We start from the raw sequence: 19,860 nt of genomic DNA on the forward strand, positions 1-19,860 counted from the left end.
TGGTAAGTACGCTTAGAATTACTCTTCCGGGTCAGAGCTGGGCTAAATGATGCAGCCCTGGGTTCTCTCCTGATAACAGGTGAGTAAATCGGAATTCGTAGTTTGGCTGATTTTAGAGGAATATTTGTACGTTTCAAAAATGGACACTGAAAATTTTCTGGTGAAAACCACACAATGGATTCCTATGGAAGGAAATACAAGTTACTGGTAAGTACGCTTAGAATTACTTTTCAGGGTCAGTGCTGGGCTAAAATATGCAGCCCTGGGTTCTCTCCTGATAACAGGTGAGTAAATCGGAATTCGTAGTTCGGCTGATTTTAGAGGAATATTTGTACGTTTCAAAAATGGACACTTAGAAAATGTTCTGCTGAAAACCACACAATGTATTCCTATGGAAGGAAATACAAGTTACTGGTAAGTACGCTTAGAATTACTTTTCAGGGTCAGTGCTGGGCTAAAAGATGCAGCACTGGGTTCTCTCCTGATTACAGGTGAGTAACTCGGAATTCGTAGTTCAGCTTATTTTAGTGGAATATTTGTACAAGGATTAAGGGAGGGGGCGGGGCCTGAGGTGACGTGTGCAAACACGCCCTGTGGGGCCTTTTAAGTTGGGGAATTAATTCCTTTTCAATCCTGCGGTCCCCTGGGGGCCAACTAGCCCACCAGGTACCTCCAGTATGCGTCAGGGAGCTGCGTTGCAGAGCGGTGTTCAGAGGCCATGCCCCTTTTTACAAAACTCTGCAACGCAGCTCCGTGGCGCTTCCTGGAGGTACCTGGTGGGCTAGTTGGCCCCTAGGGGACCTCTGGATTGAAGAGGAATTAATTCCCTAAATTAAAACGCGCCACAGGGCGTGTTTGCACAGTATCACCTCAGGCCCCGCCCCCTACCTTCACCACTGTGCAAACGCGCCCTGTGGCATGTTTTAAGTTGGGGGATTAAGTCCCCTTGAAACCTGAGGTCCCCTGGCGGCCAACTTGCCCACCAGGTACCTCCAGTATGCTCCAGGGAGCTGCATTGCAGAGAGGTGTAAAAAGGGGTGTGGCCTCATTACACCTCTCTGCAACGCAGCCCCCTGGCGTATACTGGAGGTTCCTGGTGGGCTAATTGTCCCCCAGGGACCCCCAGTATTCAAGGGGAATTAGTTCCCCCTCTGCAAACGCGCCAGGGGGCGCGTTTGCCGAGTGGTGTAAGGAGGGGGCGTGGCCTCCAGGCCGATCTTTTCTGCTGGCATTGCTTTTCGACATGGGGAGCAGCTAACATGCTGCTCCCCATGTGGAAAAGCAATCAGCTTTGCTTCATTGAAGCGAGAGCAGGTTTCCCTGCTCTCGCTTCAATGAAGCAAAGCAGTTTGCAATGACAGGGTGGGAGCCGCGAGGCTCCCGCCCTGTCATTGCAAACAGCAGTGTCCCGGGGGTGGGCACCCAGGGACACTGCAGGAGCCGGCCCTGGGGGGTGGCGGTCCCCAGGGCCATCATTGGCTCCAGGAGGGGGGCCGCGTGGCCCCCCTCCCACATGGACAAGTTGCCCTGGGGGTGGCGGTCCCTGGGGCTGGGGGGGCCTGAGAACCCCCCCATCGCAAATACTTTCAAGCCCCGGGGGGTGGCGGTCCCCGGGGCTGGGGGGGCTGCGAGCCCCCCCACCCATTTTCTATAAGCCCCAGGGGGTGGCGGTCCCCGGGGCAGTGTGGGGGGACCCTTTTTTATTTCTGTCCCCGGGATTTGGCCCCCCGGGGGCCAATTACCAAAGAAGCGCGGGAGCCCCACGCTTCTTTTTTTTATTTTCGGCCGAAATTCGCGCTGGGTGCACGAATCTCGCCGATTTGTTTTAAAAAAAATACTTTTTTTGGCCCTGGGGGTCCTTGTGGGACCCTGCCTCCTTGTCGCGTTTTGCACCTTTGTTTTTGTGCTTTCTTGTGCCTCGGTTCTACCGAGGCAGAAGATGGCTGCCAACACTTCCTGATTCAGAGTGTTGGCAGCCAATTAGCATTCAGCTCGTGCTCGGGAGGGTTCGGGGAGGGTGCGGGGAGGATCCGCGGATCCTCCCCGGCCATAGATATCACTAACATTTAACTCTAATTTTCTCAGGAACTACTGAACTGATTTACACCATTTAAGCAAAAGGCACGAGTCTGATCTGAGGACTACCTCCTTGCCAAATTTGGTGTAATTCCGTTCAGCAGTTCGGGCTGTAGCCGCGACAACAAGTCCTATGGGAAATTGCATGGGGAAAACACGTTTTGGGACCCCCTTTTTTCTCGGCCCCCACTTGACGAATCACCACGAAACTTTCAGGGTAGGAGCGGAGCGGAGCTGGCCAAAAGTTTGGAAAATTTCGTGAAGATTCATCAACCAGCGCCAAAGATATTGCCAATAGAATGTTGCGGATTTCCTATGGAAAATAGGTCCTAACTATAACTATCTACTGGCGACCAGTATATATATATGTACCAAATGAAAACCCCAATTTTTGCAAACTTCAAAAGAAGAAGGCACAGACTCCAACTCTTGCGGTGTCAAAAGATATGAGTTTATTATTTAGTCTTTGATTCTGTCCATGACTCGTTTCTATATATGTGTGTGTGTGTGTGTGTGTATAACCATCAGGGTCAATGCATTCCTCCATGGCCCGGGAGCCATAGACCCTGCAGAGCGGCTACAAATGGGAAATGGCGCACCCGTCATTTATTCCATACGAAAACAATGTTCTTGTAGCCAAATCTCTGAATTCACTCTGTTTATTGCAAAATTGAAAAACTATTTTTCCCTACATTTACATACTTAGCTTAAGTAGCTGGCTAGTGTACTATATTTTTATTTCTAACCCACAACGCAGACTGAGTATGGGCTAAACAACGTGACTGCCTTTTATTTTTGTAAAGGGAGTCATTAGCCAATTATATACTGCCATTTCATCGACATGTACTGTGGTATAATGCAAAATTACCACGGTATACTGGGACCCAATATATCAATATGTTTTAGAGTCTTGTAACTTTAAAAGTACCTCATCAAATGTTATCTAGTATCAAAAGGGATCATTTCCACCCCACAATCTATAATCCTGACAAATCTTTACGGAAATCCAATCAGCCGATAGCGATTTGTCACGATGTCTGTTTAAAAAGTCGATGGGAAAAGTGTTGAGGAAACACGCATTTTGGGACTTTGGGAATATGGCTGAAAAGATTAATGTAAATTCGTCATACGGTGGCAAAGTTATTAGCCATCAAAAATCCAAGGAATCCCTATCTCTGGGAACCCTAACTATCACTACAGTCGCTACTGCCACTCTGTAATATCTTCAAGGTGTATAGATATGGAGTTCAGAATAATACATTTATATTTCCCTCTACGCGCTTACCTTTCCATACTTTGTACCTTGATATTTTTTCCACCATATATGTGTGCTACGATATTCTTATACTTGATATTCCACAAAACAATCATTCCAATACACAAGAAAAAAAATATTGTGTTGTATTTTGCTATGGGTACATTTTATTGTACCTTTGACAATTTTTTTGTTTTTTTAACATGAAACTGAAAAAATTATTTGAACTGAAAGTAAATAGGAAGTTTATAGATATTAAAAGGCAAGATCAGGCAAAATACAATTTCTGTCAATAAAAGTATTCAGAACTATGAATGCTACTTTATATTGAGCATTGTATGCTAAAAACCTGTATCTTGTGTTTAGATCAGTCTTTTTTCCCTTAGCCACTTTCACTCATAGTTGCATACCAGAGTGTGCGCTTATAAAAGGCAATTTTGTTATAGTTATTCTATGGAGAGTTTGACTTGTTCTTTTTTTGACACAACATTTAGGTTGTAATGATGAAATTAGATTATGTCCCTCTATTGTATAGAACTGTGTATTGGTTATGTGCATTTATGCAATAAAATGTACCTCTAATAAACATTTTGACTAACTGGCCAAATTTGAGATTACACCAGACGATAATAGCATTGGAGTGCCATGCATAGATAGCAACTGAGGGCCCGATTCACAAAGGGCCTCCCCACTTGTGGTGGAGACCTTGCAGTCATGGCAGAGTGCCCACACTCGAGGCAGTGTGCCTATATTGAAAAACTGCAACGTGGAGGTCCTGGCACAAATGCCGGGCCCCCGACACAAGTGTGGGCCCCCACCAAAACTGCAGGGCCTCGGCCACAAGTGAGGAGGGCCTCTGTGAATTCGGCCCAGAAGGTTTATCTAATATGGAAGCGAAATCGACTAGCTTTTATTGCACCTCCAGATGAGACCGAAACACACCTTAAAAAGTGCAATACATAGTTACATATCATATAATATGCCCCTAAAGTCCAGATGAGATAACATACAATGGATCTCATAAATCTTGCAACACTAGAAAGATTATGACTCCTCGGTTGTTTCTAAGTGTTAAGAGAAGATGCATGGTCTTGCTGATGGTACCTTTTAATTCCCAGTGATAAATGGAGTCATGCTCATGCCCCAAGATGACTTTAAGCAATTTTCTAGTTTCACAGCCTCAAAAATTATAGCTGTCATCATATCTTCACCAAAAAAAAAGAAAAAAGAGAAAGAGCATAAAAAGTGAAAGCTTGAGTTGAATACACCAAAAACAACAAGAAAGCAAAGAGAAGCTTAAGAGCAGACAAGCAAAGGTGTGTCTATGGTCTTACCACAGAAGCCCAGGAAGCAGTAAGCCATGGAAACTTTAAAGAACTCTACAGTATAATAAGGAAAAGCTCCGGCAAATACAGTAAGACAGAAATAACCTTTTAAAGACAAAGCTCAGACAAAAATCATGGGTAACGCAGGCCAACAACGTAGATGGGTGGAGCACTAGGAAGAACTGCTAAACCAGCCCATGCAACAGTCTCCACGAGACATAAGGCCAGCTTACAAGGGCTTGCCGATCAATTGTAGCAGACAAACCAAGGAAGAAATATGGCAAGTCATCAAACATCTGAAAAATGGGAAGGCAGCAGGACCTGACAACATTCCTGCAGAGGCACTGAAGGATGACACTGAAACATCAGTAGACATGCTCTACCCCATGTTTGGAAGAACTGAGGAAGAGGAAAAGGTGACATCTGTTTGGAAGGAGGGATATCTCATCAAGATCCCCAAGAAAGGTGACCTGAGTACCTGCGCAAACTACAGAGGTATAACTTTTCTATCAACACCAGGCAAAGTGTCCAACAGAGTCATTCTGAACAATATGAAGAAACAAGTCAATGCTCAGTTGCAAGACCACTAAGCTGGCTTCCACAAAGATAGAGTCTGCACAGACCAGATTGAAACATTGCGCATCATCATTGAGCAGTTGATAGAATGTAACTCCCCCCTCTATGCCAACTTTATCGACTATGAGAAAGCATTCAACAACGTGGACAGAGAGACCCTTTGGAAACTCCTCCCCCACTAGGGTATGCCAGATAAACTTGTAAGAATCATCAGGAACTCTTATTAGGAAATGACCTGCAATATAGGCCATGGAGGACAACTCAATAAAGCCTTCCAAGTGAGGACCAAAGTCCGACAGGGTTGCTTGCTCTTGCCTTTTCTCTTCCTGCTGGCCATAGACTGGATCATGATGACATCCACAGCAAGAAGAAGAATTGGGATCCAGTGAACACCTTGGATGCAGCTCGATGACCTTGACTTTGCAGAAGACCTAACCCTATTCTCCAATACCCATCTGCAGATGTAAGAGAAGACTGAAAATGTGGCAGCCACATCAGCACAACATGGCCTTAACATTCACAGGGAAAAAGCCAAGATCCTGAAGGCTAACACAGCCAGTACAACTGCAGTCACTCTTGCAAGTGATACACTGGAAGAGGTTGAGGCCTTCACCTACCTGGGCAGTGTCATAGACAAGCAGGGTGGCACAGACGCTGATGTCAAGGCAAGAATCGGAAAAGTAAGGGCTGCCTTCATTCAGTAAAAAAACTAGAGCTCCAAGGACCTAGCGCTGCAAACCAAGATCAGGTTTTTTAACACCCATGTAAAATTGGTTCTTCTATATGGAGCAGAAACGTGGAGGGGGGCGTGGCCAAGATGGCGGGGTGAGCGGACGCTTCCTCCCGTAGCTCCTCCGGCCCGGCCAAGCTAAAGCCCTTTTCTTATGCTTCTCTCCCCCCGCTGAGGCTCAGCGCGGGAGAGGAGCGTGGCGGAACATCAGGGGCATACACCGGTGCTGTTTTTGTCCGGATCGCCCCGGGGGAACCCCCCCAAAAGTTCGCCCGAGATCAAGGGACGACGGCGGCGAGCCCGAGGGGCGGAGCGTATTGGAGAGCTGTCCGGGCGCCTCGGTTGGGCCTGGTGCTGAAAGTTGCGGTCTGGAGGGGATCTGGCCCGCCGCTCGACGGTGACTGAAGGAGCCTGGCGGGAAGGGGCCCGACGGTGTGGAAGGCTTGGGACGGGTGCCCCGGCACTCGGACTGGTGATGGCGACACCTTGCACTGCGGAAGCCCTGACCCCTAGCCGAGGTACGGCGGACTCTCTGATGGGGTCGGACCATCTGGCCCCCTGTGCGTGACAATCGGGGGCCGGGGGTGGAACTTATTTTACTGCGGGGTGCCTCGGAGGCCCCGGAGGTGTCGCCGGGCCTAGTCGTTTTGGCTTGCTCCGACCGGCCGCCATTTTGTCCCCGAAGGAGCAGTGGTGGCGGCCTCCGCTGGAGTCCTGGCTGCTGGCTGCGGGCGACCTCCCGCTATTGCTGGATTGACTACCGGAGGGATGAGCTGTTGGGACCCCTCCGCTGCGGCCCCCTTGGTTGTCTCACGCTAGCTCTTGCGGCTGACGGTGACCGGACTAGGCCGCCATTTTGTCACCTGTGACGCAGCGACCTCACTTGTGGGGGATACCCGGGCCGAGTGCTTGCCGGCGGCTGAGCATCCCTGGGGCGCCTGGATCAGTGCCCGACTGCGGAGCTGGCGATGTCTGGAAAAGGAGGCCCGAAGAAAGGGGACCGTACTCTGCCGGACATGCTTGGCAGGGCCCAGCACTTGCGGGACAGGACACAACCCTCACCGGGGCCCTCCCGGGCTCCGGCAGATGTGACTGGAGGGGAGCCACCCGTCACGAGGGCCTTTATGGAGGAACTGTTTAGCTCCCTCAGGGAGGACTTCCAGACACTGAAGCGGGAGGTGGCCAGCGAGGTCCGAGAAGTGCGCAGAGAGGTGGAGGGCCTAGGTGAGCGTGTGGAAGCGGCGGAGACGGAGGGCCAACAGCGAGCGGAGGAGATAGTCCATCTCCAGCAGGACGTTCTTCGCCTCCGGGAACAGTGTGTGGAGCTCCAGGCCCACTCTGAGGACCTTGAGAACAGATCTCGGAGGAACAACATCCGAGTGCGTGGCGTGCCGACTGCGGATGAGGGGTCCGATCTGGGGGGCTACCTGCGGGCCCTGTTCCGAGAGATCCTGGGGGAGGCCACGGACTTTCCCATCAGCATCGACAGGGCGCATAGGGTTGGCCGTCAGCGCCAGCCATCGGCACCCCCACCGGACATTCTGGCCTTCCTGCCCGACTTTCCACTAAAGGAGCGTATCATGGCTGAAGCCCGCAGGAAACAGCCCCTGACCTTTCGGGATCGGCCGGTGGCGCTTTACCAGGACCTCTCCGCCATCACTCTGCAGAAACGCAGGTCCTTTAGGATTGCCACTGACTTTTTGCGCGAGCATGAGACGCCGTACTCTTGGGGTCACCCCTTCCGCCTGATTTTTCGGTGGAACGGAGTATTACACCAGCTACGCTCCTTGCAAGACATTTGTGGTGTCCTGGGGCTCACGGCAGCGGAGGAGGAGGGAGCTACGCCGTCGTGGAGGTCCTCGGAAGGACGGAATCGGCGGAGGTCAACGAGGCGGCGCTCAGCGACCAGTGCGGGGCGCCCGGACTCCCCTACCATTAGGGCGGACAGGGCTGACGCCCTGAGGGCGGCGGCCGGGGACTCGACCGGCTCCTCTAGCGTGGCCTTGACGGCCTAACACACACTCCGGGGGGAGATGTCTTTAGCTTTTTAACATGCTTGGCACGGGGCGGGGGGGTTGGGGGGAGCGGGTGGAGGTGAGTGGCTGGACGTCCACTTTGCTCTTTTCTACGGACTTGCCCGTTTTGGGGCTTGACTGAGACTATGGGGTGTTTGAGTTTGGGGATGGCTAGTTGCCGAGGTTGGGTTTTGGGTGGGGGAGGGGGTTGTTTTGGGGTTGGGAAGGTCCCGTCCGATGTTGTCTATGCCCGCTTTGTTTTGGCTTGTCCCGCGCTGCGGCCCCGCGCCCCCCACCCGCTGATTCCCTACCCATTGCATGGCGCTCCCGATCCCTGCGAGGAATGCCGGGCCTAAAGGTAGTGACCCTTAATGTTCAGGGTCTGAATAACCCGGTGAAGCGCAGAGCGATCCTGTCGTTGCTGGAGGGGACGCAGGCGGACATTTGCCTTTTGCAGGAGACACACTTATTGCCCCGAGACTGCCATAGGATGCGCTCTGCTAAGTTCCCCACCCAGTTCTTTTCCTCGGCAGCGAACAAGACAGCGGGGGTGGCCATTCTCCTAGCGAGCTCCTTTCGGGGGGAGGTGTTGCATAAGTGTGCTGAACAGAAGGGGAGGCTCCTTGCGTATCGCATGCGCCTGGGAGGCATAGCATTTACGGTTGGCTCCGTTTATAGCCCAAACGAGCATCAAGAGCGCTTCCTAGATTCCGCGCTGGTGGATGTCACTGCTTCCCCAGACCGACACATTATCTTGGGCGGAGACCTCAACATTGTCTTTGACTCTGGGATGGACAGATCGGCGCAGCGCTTTCCGCAGACGGGGGAACTGTCTCAGGCTGGGAAGGCCCGGATTGCGGAAATGGACTTGCACGATCTCTGGCGCTCCCTGCACCCCACGGATAGGGACTACTCTTTCTTCTCGCACGCACACCGCACCTACTCACGGCTGGACTACCTCCTGGTGAGTGGACCGATGCGTGCCGCTGCCACGGCGGCGGACATCGGGGTCCTGACCCTGTCGGACCACTCTCCAGTCACCGGCGTTTTCCGGTGGCCGGCGGCCTCCCCCTCTCGGGGGGCGTGGCGCCTCCGGGACACACTTCTACACAAAAAATCGGTGGTACAACGCGTCGGGGAGGTCATACAGGACTATCTCACTCACAACAGCAACACTGACACTTCGCAGGCGACACAGTGGGCAGCACTGAAGGCCGTCCTACGGGGGGAATTCATCTCTATCTCTGCAGCCGAGAATAAGGAGCGGCAACTGAAGAGGGATGAGTTGACAGCTCAAGTCCGGGAGCTTGAGCAGGTCCACCGCCGTACGGGAGCGCCGAGGGTATGGAGGCAGTTGAAGGCAGCGAGGAAGCTCCTCTCGGCTCTGGATCTTGATAGGGCGGAGTACGCCGCCTTACGCTTGAAACATGCCTACTACACTGGGGGGGACAGATGTGGCAAGCTCCTAGCACACCGGCTCCGGGTCGCGCAACAGCGCAGCGTGGTGAAAGACCTGGTGGGTGCGGACGGGGGGGTTGTCTCCGGGGACGCGGAGGTAGCGGAGACTTTCCGCGGCTTCTACGAGGCGCTGTATGCTGAGGAGCCCTCCTCGCCACGGGATGCCGATGGCTATTTGGAGTCGGTGACCCTCCCGGTACTGGACCCGGCTCAGGCTGACCACCTGGAGCGGGACATCCATGTGGAGGAAGTGATTTCGGCTATCGCGCGGCTGAAACATGGCAAGGCCCCGGGCCCGGACGGGTACACGTCGCTATTCTACAAGACTTTTTGCACGACCGTGGCCCCTGTCCTTACGCGGCTGTTTAACTCTTTCTCCGAACCGGGAGCCATCCCTCCGGATCTCCTGAGGGCGACGGTCGCGGTAATCCCGAAGCCTGGGAAGGACCGGGCCCTCTGCGGCTCGTACCGGCCCATCTCGCTCCTAAATGTCGACCTCAAGTTGTACACGGGGATTCTCGCATCCAGGCTGGGTCCACACCTCCCCGACCTGGTGGAGGCGGACCAGGCTGGTTTTGTGCCCGGTAGACAGACGGTTGACAACACCAAGAGAGTGACGCATGTTCTGGAGAAGGCCTCAAGGATCTCGGGGGAGCGGATGTTGTTGTCCGTTGATGCGGAGAAGGCCTTCGACAGAGTTCACTGGCCGTATCTTGAGCGGGTCCTCAAAAAACTGGGAATCGGCGATAAGTTCCGCACCATGGTATTTAATTGCTATAAGCATCCTTCAGCGTCGGTGCGGGTAAACGGGTGTAGCTCTGGTGGCTTCGCCATCGAGCGCGGCACGCGGCAGGGCTGCCCTCTCTCGCCGCTCCTGTTTGCCCTCTACATGGAGCCGTTTGCTCAGAGGATCCGTAATAATCCGGATGCTGTCGGGGTCCGGATGGGCCAGTACGTCCACACCGTCAGTCTCTACGCGGATGATGTCCTGCTGACTTTGGACGACCCTAGGAGGTCGCTGCCTGCTTGCCTCCGAGAGTTGGACGCCTTTGCGGGGGTGGCCGGCTTCAAAATGAATATGAGCAAGTCGATGGCATTAGACGTGTCCCTGGCTGCGGAAACCAGGAGGGATCTTCAACGGCTCTTCCCCATGCAGTGGTCCTCGTCCACGGTGCCGTATCTGGGGATTCTGCTGGCGCCTACATTATCGGAGATGGTTACGGCCAATTATGCCTCCCTCAGCAGGAAGATCAAGGACGAGCTTGGCCGATGGAACAAAGGCCTGCTGTCCTGGCTGGGGCGAATCGCGGCGGTCAAAATGACGGTGCTGCCCCAGATACTATATCTTTTCCGAGCCCTTCCGCTCCAACCCCCGGTGGGCTGGATCCGACAAATGCAGGCTGACATCTCCCGCTTTGTCTGGCAGGGCCGCAGGCCACGCATGAAGAGGGTCCTCTCCACGCTTGCTCCGGAAGCGGGGGGTCTCGGCATTCCGGACCTCCGTAAGTACTTTCAGGCGGCACAGCTTCGCTATCTGGTGGAGTGGAGCAGGTGGGAGTCCGACAAACATTGGCTTTTTCAAGACCAGGCAGTGGCGGGCCGCACCTTACAAGAGGTTCCATTCTTGCGCCGCACGCATCGCCCCCCTAATCTTTACGCTTCCTTTGTTACGCGGGTCCCCCTGCGTGTGTGGGACGCGGTCTGCGAAACCCGGGGCCTCACCACCTTCCCTTCGCCGCTCACGCCCATTGCGGGCAACCCGGACTTCTCCCCAGGGATGGAGCCGGGGGTTTTCTCCCACTGGGTACGGGCGGGCTGCAGGGCACTCTTCCAGATCTATGGCCCGGAAGGCGTGGTTCCTTTTCAGCAACTCCGCCAGGAGTTCGGCCTGACGGAGCTGGACAGATTGCGCTACATGCAAGTTCGGCATTGGGCCCTCCAGCCTCAGGTGCGTGCCACCGCTGCCCGTCCAATTACACCGTACGAGCGGTGGTTGGCTACTCGGACCTCCGACGCTAAACTGATCACTGATCTGTATAAACACCTACAACCCCCGCCGTTTCACTACTACAACCCGGGGAGGGAGCGTTGGCACAGGGAATTGGGTAGGACACTCAGCCACAAGGAATGGGACCAAATTGCGTATCGGGCTCGGCACTCTGCATATCACACGGGCCTTACGGAGACATTCACTAAGGTGTCCACATACTGGTACTACACCCCGGAGAGACTGTATGAAATGCATAAACACACTGACAAGGGGTGCTGGCGGAGCTGCGGGCAGGAAGGTACCCTTACACACATTCTATGGGATTGCCCAGTGCTGACCGCCTACTGGAAAGAAGTCTTGGACGAGGTGGATGAGCACTTTGGGATAGAGCTGCCGCGACTCCCGGCGTATGTCCTGCTGGGCCTCCCCAATGACCTAATGTACCCACTGAAGTCCCGCAGGGGTAGGCAGATTGCAATAGCGCTGGGGTCTGCGGTTCAGAACATTCTAATCCACTGGCGCACATCCACCGTCCCCTCCATCACCGGTTGGTTGCATAGGCTCTGGCATGTGCTGGGGATGGAGAAGCTGTCGCTTACGGTTGCGGGGGAGATAGACCAATTTGAAGAGCTATGGCAACCCTTTCTAGCGCTGCTGTCCACTGAATTCCGGGAGCTCACCTGCCCGAGGTACCTTAGGCTTCTCAGGCTGAGGCCGCCGGTGACCCCGGCGGACTAGCTTACATGTGAGATGGGGACCCCCGGGGAGGGGGGGGGTGCGGGGCTTCCTGGTTAGGGCTACTTTGATGCGGGACCATAGGACGGGGGGGAGGGGGGAGGGTTGTTGTTTTGTTACTGGGAGGATGGGGGATGGGAGGGGGGGGATTGTGTTCTGTTGAGGTGTTGATGGGGGGGGATGCTCTTGCTCAGCTTTGGGGTGTCGGATACGCGCGTGGGATTCCACAGCTTGTAATTCTAGCGTTCAGTTACTGTGTTCTTCCCTCTGAGCCACCGCGCCACCTATTGCCAACCCTCTGGAGATGCATCCCTTCTTCTTTGACTGTATTCCATGTATCCTGCCTCCTATCCCCCTCCCCCATGGTTTGTTTTGTCTCAATAAAAACGTTTTAAACATAGAAACGTGGAGGACAACAGTAACCAACAAAGCCAAGACCTTCATCAACACCTGTATGAGGTAAATCCTCTAAATCCACTGGCCAAACACCATCAGCAACAATGACCTGTGGCAGCCGACTTTCCATCTCCCTGCTCATGAAGAAATTATGAATAGATGCTGGGGCTGGATTTGTCACACTCTTGCCAAGCACCCATCAAACACCACAAGGCAAGCCCTGACCTGAACCCCTCAAGGGAAAAGGAATAGAGGGGCATATCAGCAACAACCGGCGATAATTATCGCTCAGCGCTCTTGGCGTGAGGATAATTATTGCCGGGGAACGTGGATTTTTATCTCTGAGATAGCGTGCTATTAGCAACGCTTATCTCCCCAGCGATAAAAATCCTAGCGCTAACTGCCTAACGTGAGATTATTGCTGGAAACCCAGCGATAATCTCACATAGTGTGGCGTTAGCTTGCTGATAGGGACTCACAAACTTAGCCATGATATCCACCTTCCATAGGATATCATGGCTAAGTCAGTACTGAAGCAGGCGTAAGGAAAGTAGTGATAACAGGGGTTATCGCTACTTTTCCTGCCGCTATGCTTTATAGCGTGGGGCTGGATGATAGGAGAAATGTCGCTTAGCAACATTTCTCCTGTCATGTTAGGTCAGGAACTCCTACTTTGCATCTCATTAGAGATGCAAAGCTGGGCGTTAGGAACCCCCATGCTAAAGCAAGGTTTCACGCGTTAGCGTGGCCTTGCTAATTAGGCGATAAAATTATCGCCGCTTTTCGGCCGAAAACGGCCGCAAAAGCAGCGATAATTTTCTATCGCCAGCTTATAAATATGCCCCACAGTAAGGTTAAAAAACACATGGCGCAAAGGCCTCGAGACTGACTGCATGAAGATGGCTTATACTGAAATCAGATTGAAAGAAAAGCCCAGGACAGAGATGGCTGGGGAGTTCTGGTTGATGGCCAATACCAGGAGAGGTATTCGGCAGAAGTAAGTAAGTCACCAGAAACAGCAGGCTTTTAAATTGAACCCTAGAATTTGTCAAAGTTGTTGAAACAATCCAGGAGCCACACTTCACCTCCAAGGGCAATAGCACGGGTAAGAATTGCCAGATATGCTTACCCTTGAGTTTAAACCTAGAAAGGTTGTCTGCCACAGCAGTGATGGCATACTTCTTTCCTTCAAGATTAAATTTCCACATTAGTTTATTGTAAATCCATTACCTGGCTATTAGTCAGGTATAAGCAGAAATTACCTTCAATTTATCCGGGGGTGAATAAAAAAATATTACATACCCTTTCACAGCTGAAGCACAAAATCTTAGCCTTTGCCAGTTAACGGTAAGTTTGATAAATTGACACCAAATCATGCAATCCCATTCCTTAGCCCCAATGTGTTATAACAAAAACTAGCATAATGCCAGTAAAGAAAACTGAGGATATGTGCTTATTAAAATATTTTGGGGAAAACTTCTGTCAGCCCCCACCAATATAGCCAATTTCAATTTAATTGCTAGGATATCTGTTACATGTGATTGGACCTCAAGCAGCCTTTCTTCTCTGTATAACCTCTGCAACTACATCTGAATACTGACAGCAGTACAGCCAGCTTTAGACTCAATGAAGTATCTATCAGGTCATATTGTTGTCTTTCCTCAGTGGATAATATCCATTAGAACGTCCAGTTGCTGACTCAAGCATGGTAAACTTTAGACTATATGCTTGCTCTATGAGGCTATTTATTTTATTATCAGAGCAAATGCAGGACAGAACAGTGTGCCTTATTACCGTTACCGTGCTGGTCCTAGAATTGGCGCCTGACCTCAGGGTTGCAAATTAGTGAAAGGTGAACTGGCTGTTTGAAGCTGCTGGTCTGCCTCTCACTTTGCAGTTGTCAGCACAGCCTGCATTACAAAGACGAGCAGAGAGTCCCCTGTCCCTGCAGGCAAAATACAGTGAGTGACTGCACCCTCCTTGCAGTGGATGTCTAAACGGACCCTCTTTCCTTATTCTCTTCAGCCACTCTGTCTGTGGATTACATCTTAAGGGCCCCCAGTCAGTGCACCTCTTAACTGCTCCTTTGCCCATGCACCTGCTCTGCTCATGAGGTGTGTATGCAGAGTCAAAGTGTTCCCTTATGACCAGCCCCTTGAGATCCTGCAGGTGCTAGATGTGCCCCAGTACAACCTGCATTAGAGCAGGGATTGTGCATGTGCCTGCATCCCTTCTGTAATACCAAAGTGCCCGAGGGGTACGGAAAGTTGGCATAAATGCCCATTGCACCCCTGGGGCACTTCATCTACTAGAGCCATGTTTGAACATAACCACCCCTGTAGCACTGGCGTAACAAAATTTGAGGGGCCCCGCTGCAAGGCACGTGGAGTGGCCCCCTCCGGACTCAATTAGAAGCTCTCCAGGCCAGAGTACTGGGCTGAGGGGGCCCTCCTACACCGCGGGGGGCTGCGGGGGCCTGTGTTACGCCACTACCCTGTTGAACATAACTGACTGATGTCTTTGTTGTCTAAGGAATATTTGACAGGAAGTCTATTGATTAGCAGTTTACCCACACAGCCTTTGCTTTCACATCTTTTTGGAACTGCAGCCCACTGATGCCATTTAATGTGAACCAGGATGTCAATTACCTTCCCGTGGAACTGTAAATGCTGTTTTCTGTGTAGTGTCTGTAAGGACATCTGTCGGTTACCAGTAGTGATGCAGCTTTTCATCTCCATCTTATGGGCTTTTTGCTGATCCTACACAAGTGTGGCAGTCTGACTAAAAATCAAGACTCCTGAAATGATTTTCATCATGCAATCCCTATTTTAGACTGTTGGTGCATACAAATGATCTTTCGTAGCCGAGATAGTCCACTTTCCAGTGTCTGTAATTCGCACAGTGACATTAACTAGCGCTGGGGACGTACCCTGCTACATGCCTGCCCTGCATACATCATTAAAGGTAGCGTAGAATATGTGTGGACCCATCTGGCCAATGATTTTGTCCTCCTACACTTCATCAAGATCTCCGGTCCTATATTAAGCCTAGGTATTGGGTAGGCCTTTCAGCCAGCCTCTGAGGAGGGTTGCTATCTCAAATGTCCTGTCCTGAGGAATACTCCTTATAATAAATCATTTAAGGATCGAAACGTTGTTGACATGTTGTCATTAAGTGGCCTGTACAGTCGTGACCAGAGGCTGCTCTGGTCTGGATAGATTCTGATTAAATCGTAACAATGCAACGTGTATTCACTCTTATTTTTAGCTTTATTTTTACTCGCCTGTTTTCCACTCGTGCACTGTACACTTTTACCACTTCATATTGTAGCATCGTATGTTTTGTATAGGAAATGTAAAACCACGCCACTGCTTTTGTGTTTTCCAGATTTATCTAGATCAGCAAGTATTAAAGTTGATCTTCCAGCTCTTGGTGGATGTATGCTTTTATTTACTTACAGTTGCAAGCCAGGAAAATGTTCAAATAAAATTAAGATCCTTGTGGAAACCTCCCCTTTTCTGCTGTATGTTAAACTAGATTCTGAAGAATATAACGCCGCTCCGCATTTTATCGAGTGGCTCGTGCAGCCTCCATTCAGTTTCACTGGCCCCATATAATTGTCCCTCAGAGAAAGATGATGGTTGGCACGAGCCGAAGGAAAAGAGGAAACTGCGCCAGCTACATGGATATTTGGAAAATGACATTGGTGTGATACGAACTATGTACTAGCCATAAACGATGTCTCTGGTGATGTCACGTGCTATGTTACGATTAATGTCATGAATAATGTCAATTCTGTAACTTGTGTTGTGACGTGGGTGGGGGGCAGTGGGCTTGGTATATCAATGATATCCAACTAATTATAAGAAATATTTTAGTTGCCTAACCATAACCTCCCTTTAATTAAACATTTTAACTAAATGCCTATGTTTTTCATATTGTGTGATATGTTGGGATATTGCTAGTCATCCATCCGGTGAATAACGATTTGTAATGAATACATTGGGTTTTTGAATCACATAATTTGTTCCCTGCCCCTGTGCCTTTTGAGCCCGCAGTCTGGCCTTTAGACTAGCCACTGCCCAGACACCTGACCTCAACGCCTGCCAAGCTGCATCACTTTTCTGTTTCTATTCGTCATCAAGAGAATACCAGACTTAAACAAATGGCCTGTGACATTCCCCTGTAAGCCCTGGTCACATCCTGTTACTACACACATACCCATGACTCCTAAGTACCAAGGCCTGTGCCCATTCTCTCTGGACTCAGCAAGCACTGGACTGGGCATGGCCTGATGCTCAAGGATGGCTCACTCTCTATGGGGCATATTATCAACGGCCAGCAATAATTATCGCTGGCCGTTCATAGCGATAGAAAAATTATCGCCAGCTATCGCTGAATATTATCGCCATGATAACGCTATATTTACAACGCATAGCGCTATGACGATAATATTTCAGTGATAGCGGTGTTTTCAATGGAACATCGCTGGTTTTCCAGCGATGTTCCATTGAAAACAGCGATAACATTGCTGATAGGACCCTCTGGTCCTATCAGCATAATCCATATACCATTAAAAGTATGCCTTAGTCAGGAATTTAACAGGTGTTAAATTCCTGAGTTAAGGCTGAGGTAGCGCGATTTTTTTTATCGATGCACCTCTTTGTTAATATCGCGAAGCTGCCTTCACGATATTAACATGTGTTGTTTTCACAGCCACGCCTCTTTTGCATCTCATTAGCGATGCGAGGCGAGGCTGTGAAAAAACGAGCTCTACATTAAGGAAACACGCGCTAGCGTGTCCTTGATGATGCGATGATATTGCGATATAATTATCGCCGCTTTTCGCCCAAAAACGGATACTTATATCGCCAGCCCTTGCTAATATGCCCCTTAGTCCTTATGGTCTCCTGGGCAATATACCCAATAACTCAGTAAACAGGACCCTCCACTCATATCCTGAGGCCATGTCCAGGGATTCATTGTCACAGGACAAGGGTCGTGCCACTAGGCAGTGTGTACATTTGCATGTGCATAGTCAATGTAATGCAAACCCTGTAGCTTTAACTTGATTTGTTTTGGATAGCTGTAAATACCACTTCAGTGTGGGCTATGCTCTGACCTCAGACACACTGATTTTGGGAATGACACTCTGAGTTCACATTCAAACTTCATTTTGCAAACGTCCAAAACAGCTATACATTTTTGTGTGCTTGTTTTCGCAAAACTACAGAACAGATTTACATCAAGCCATTCAAAGGGGCTAAGCAGCCAAGCAATGCAGTCTGTTAGAGTTTAGTGTATACATGTCCAGCAGTTTTTGCTGTAGTGGATGGAATATAGAAAACCCTCTAGGGGTTTGAATGATTCAATTACTTACAGGTAATCTTCATTACTCCGAATACCCCTTTTCTCGTACCGATACTCATGTCAATGAAGTGTCCAACCTCTACCCAGGCACCACATGACCTAGTTGGAACTAATCAAAAAGGTCAAAGACACCCCCTCCCAGCAGACTGGTGATCAGGAAGGGAGGAGCCCAGACAGGCGCTCACCTACTTTAACCCTGGGCTAGGCTGGCTGGGCTGGAGCTGCTGGCCTGAACTTCACCCACAACAACAAGGTATCCTGCGAGGACAGTTGCAGCCCTGACAGTCCTGTGAGTGTCTTAATTGCTTTGACAATTGAAATACAAATCCATGTTCTCATTATATAACATGAATGTTTCCTTCCATAATAAACAGTTGTTACTCGCTATTTAAAGGGAATGGGTGAAATGGGTCAAAGCTGCAATTACCGCATCCCCCCACCCACCAGCAAATAGCTGGAGTACAGAACAACATTTCAAACCAAAGAGAAGAAAAAGTATCCATCAAATGACAGTTAAAAGATAAACATATATTTTTGCCATGAGAATGTTGTCTTCCATACAGGTCCATAAAGTTAGCATTGTATATTCAAGTATAACATACATTTTAATAACATCTGGTCTCATGTTTTCTTGGTGCTGTGAAGACATCGATATTGTGCAGCACTAATTAAACATAAAGTGCACAAAGGATATATTGCTTTTTGACATCAAGGAAGAAAAGAATGCTCCGTTTTGTTTAATGCACATTATAGGCAACTTCACATCGGTGGTAATATGTACCATTATTGTGCCATCTGCAGACATCTACACAGAACCTGCATAAATATTGAATGCCAGTAGGGTTGTCTCAAACTTTCATCTTTCTGGGATTGATAACATGAATATTACCTAGTTACAGTCAGCACACGTCATTTGCAGTGATGCAAAAGTTGAGCAGGGCCAAGGTCGATTTGCATATCGCTGGTTCCAGTCTGAGATCACCTGGTGGGCAAAAAACAATGGACTTGCGTCTCTAAGTAATTACCTGTGGCTGAGATTAATTCAAGCATTCCACCCAACACTTTTTTGCTTTCTTCGGAGTGACACTTAAAGAGCGATGGGTGTGCCCAGACCTGGGTCCTATGTTTAATGTGCTGTAGCACTCACGCAACACCCTAGTTCCGAAGCCCAAATAGACCAAAACTGTTTTAGTGTTACTTGTGTTCCCATTCACAGGGTTCCTGGCCTGGTAGTTTTGCCTAGGCTTTTTCCATTTCAGAAGGACCAAGGCTGATATGCATATTTCTTGTTCCTGTCTGTGTTGGCATGGTGGGCAAAAGACAAAACAAATGGACAGGAACATGGTCTCATGTAATTACAAGTGACTGATATAATTCAAGCATTCAATCACTCATTGTTTTGCTTTCTGAAAAATCTGCTGTAGCAAGCAACCTTGCATATCTGTGAAATGAAGACAAGCTTCCATGAATGTCTCTGGGGTTTGCACCCTGGCTTAGCCGGTGCTTTTGGAAATGCTGTGATATACCAGCCTTTAACACATTTGAAGAGCGAAGAAGGATAAGGTGCCAGAGAATATAATGTTTGTTCTCCTGTCTTTCATTTTAGTCCAATAAAGTACCCTACATTTCTAATGTGAAACAACCAATCACATAAATAATCAATGTTCATTGTTAAACATTTTAGCGGGTTACGTCATGGGAGGGTGGGCAGATATGTTTAACTCAAAGGTCGCACTGCATAAAATGTTTGAAAACTGCTGCATTAAAATGTGTGCCCTTTGCCATTTTAAAAACATTCCAATTCTCATGTTTTTGGAACAGCATTGCCAAACAGGTAGCCAGGACATTGACTAACTCTGTGCCCATGAGTTCCACCAGCCAAAAAGCCATGCAGCTGTTAAAGGTTAAACAGACGGTAGTAAAGCTGTTAAAGG

This window comes from Triturus cristatus, chromosome 9 (assembly GCF_964204655.1).
Source record: "Triturus cristatus chromosome 9, aTriCri1.1, whole genome shotgun sequence".
NCBI lineage: Eukaryota > Metazoa > Chordata > Amphibia > Caudata > Salamandridae > Triturus > Triturus cristatus.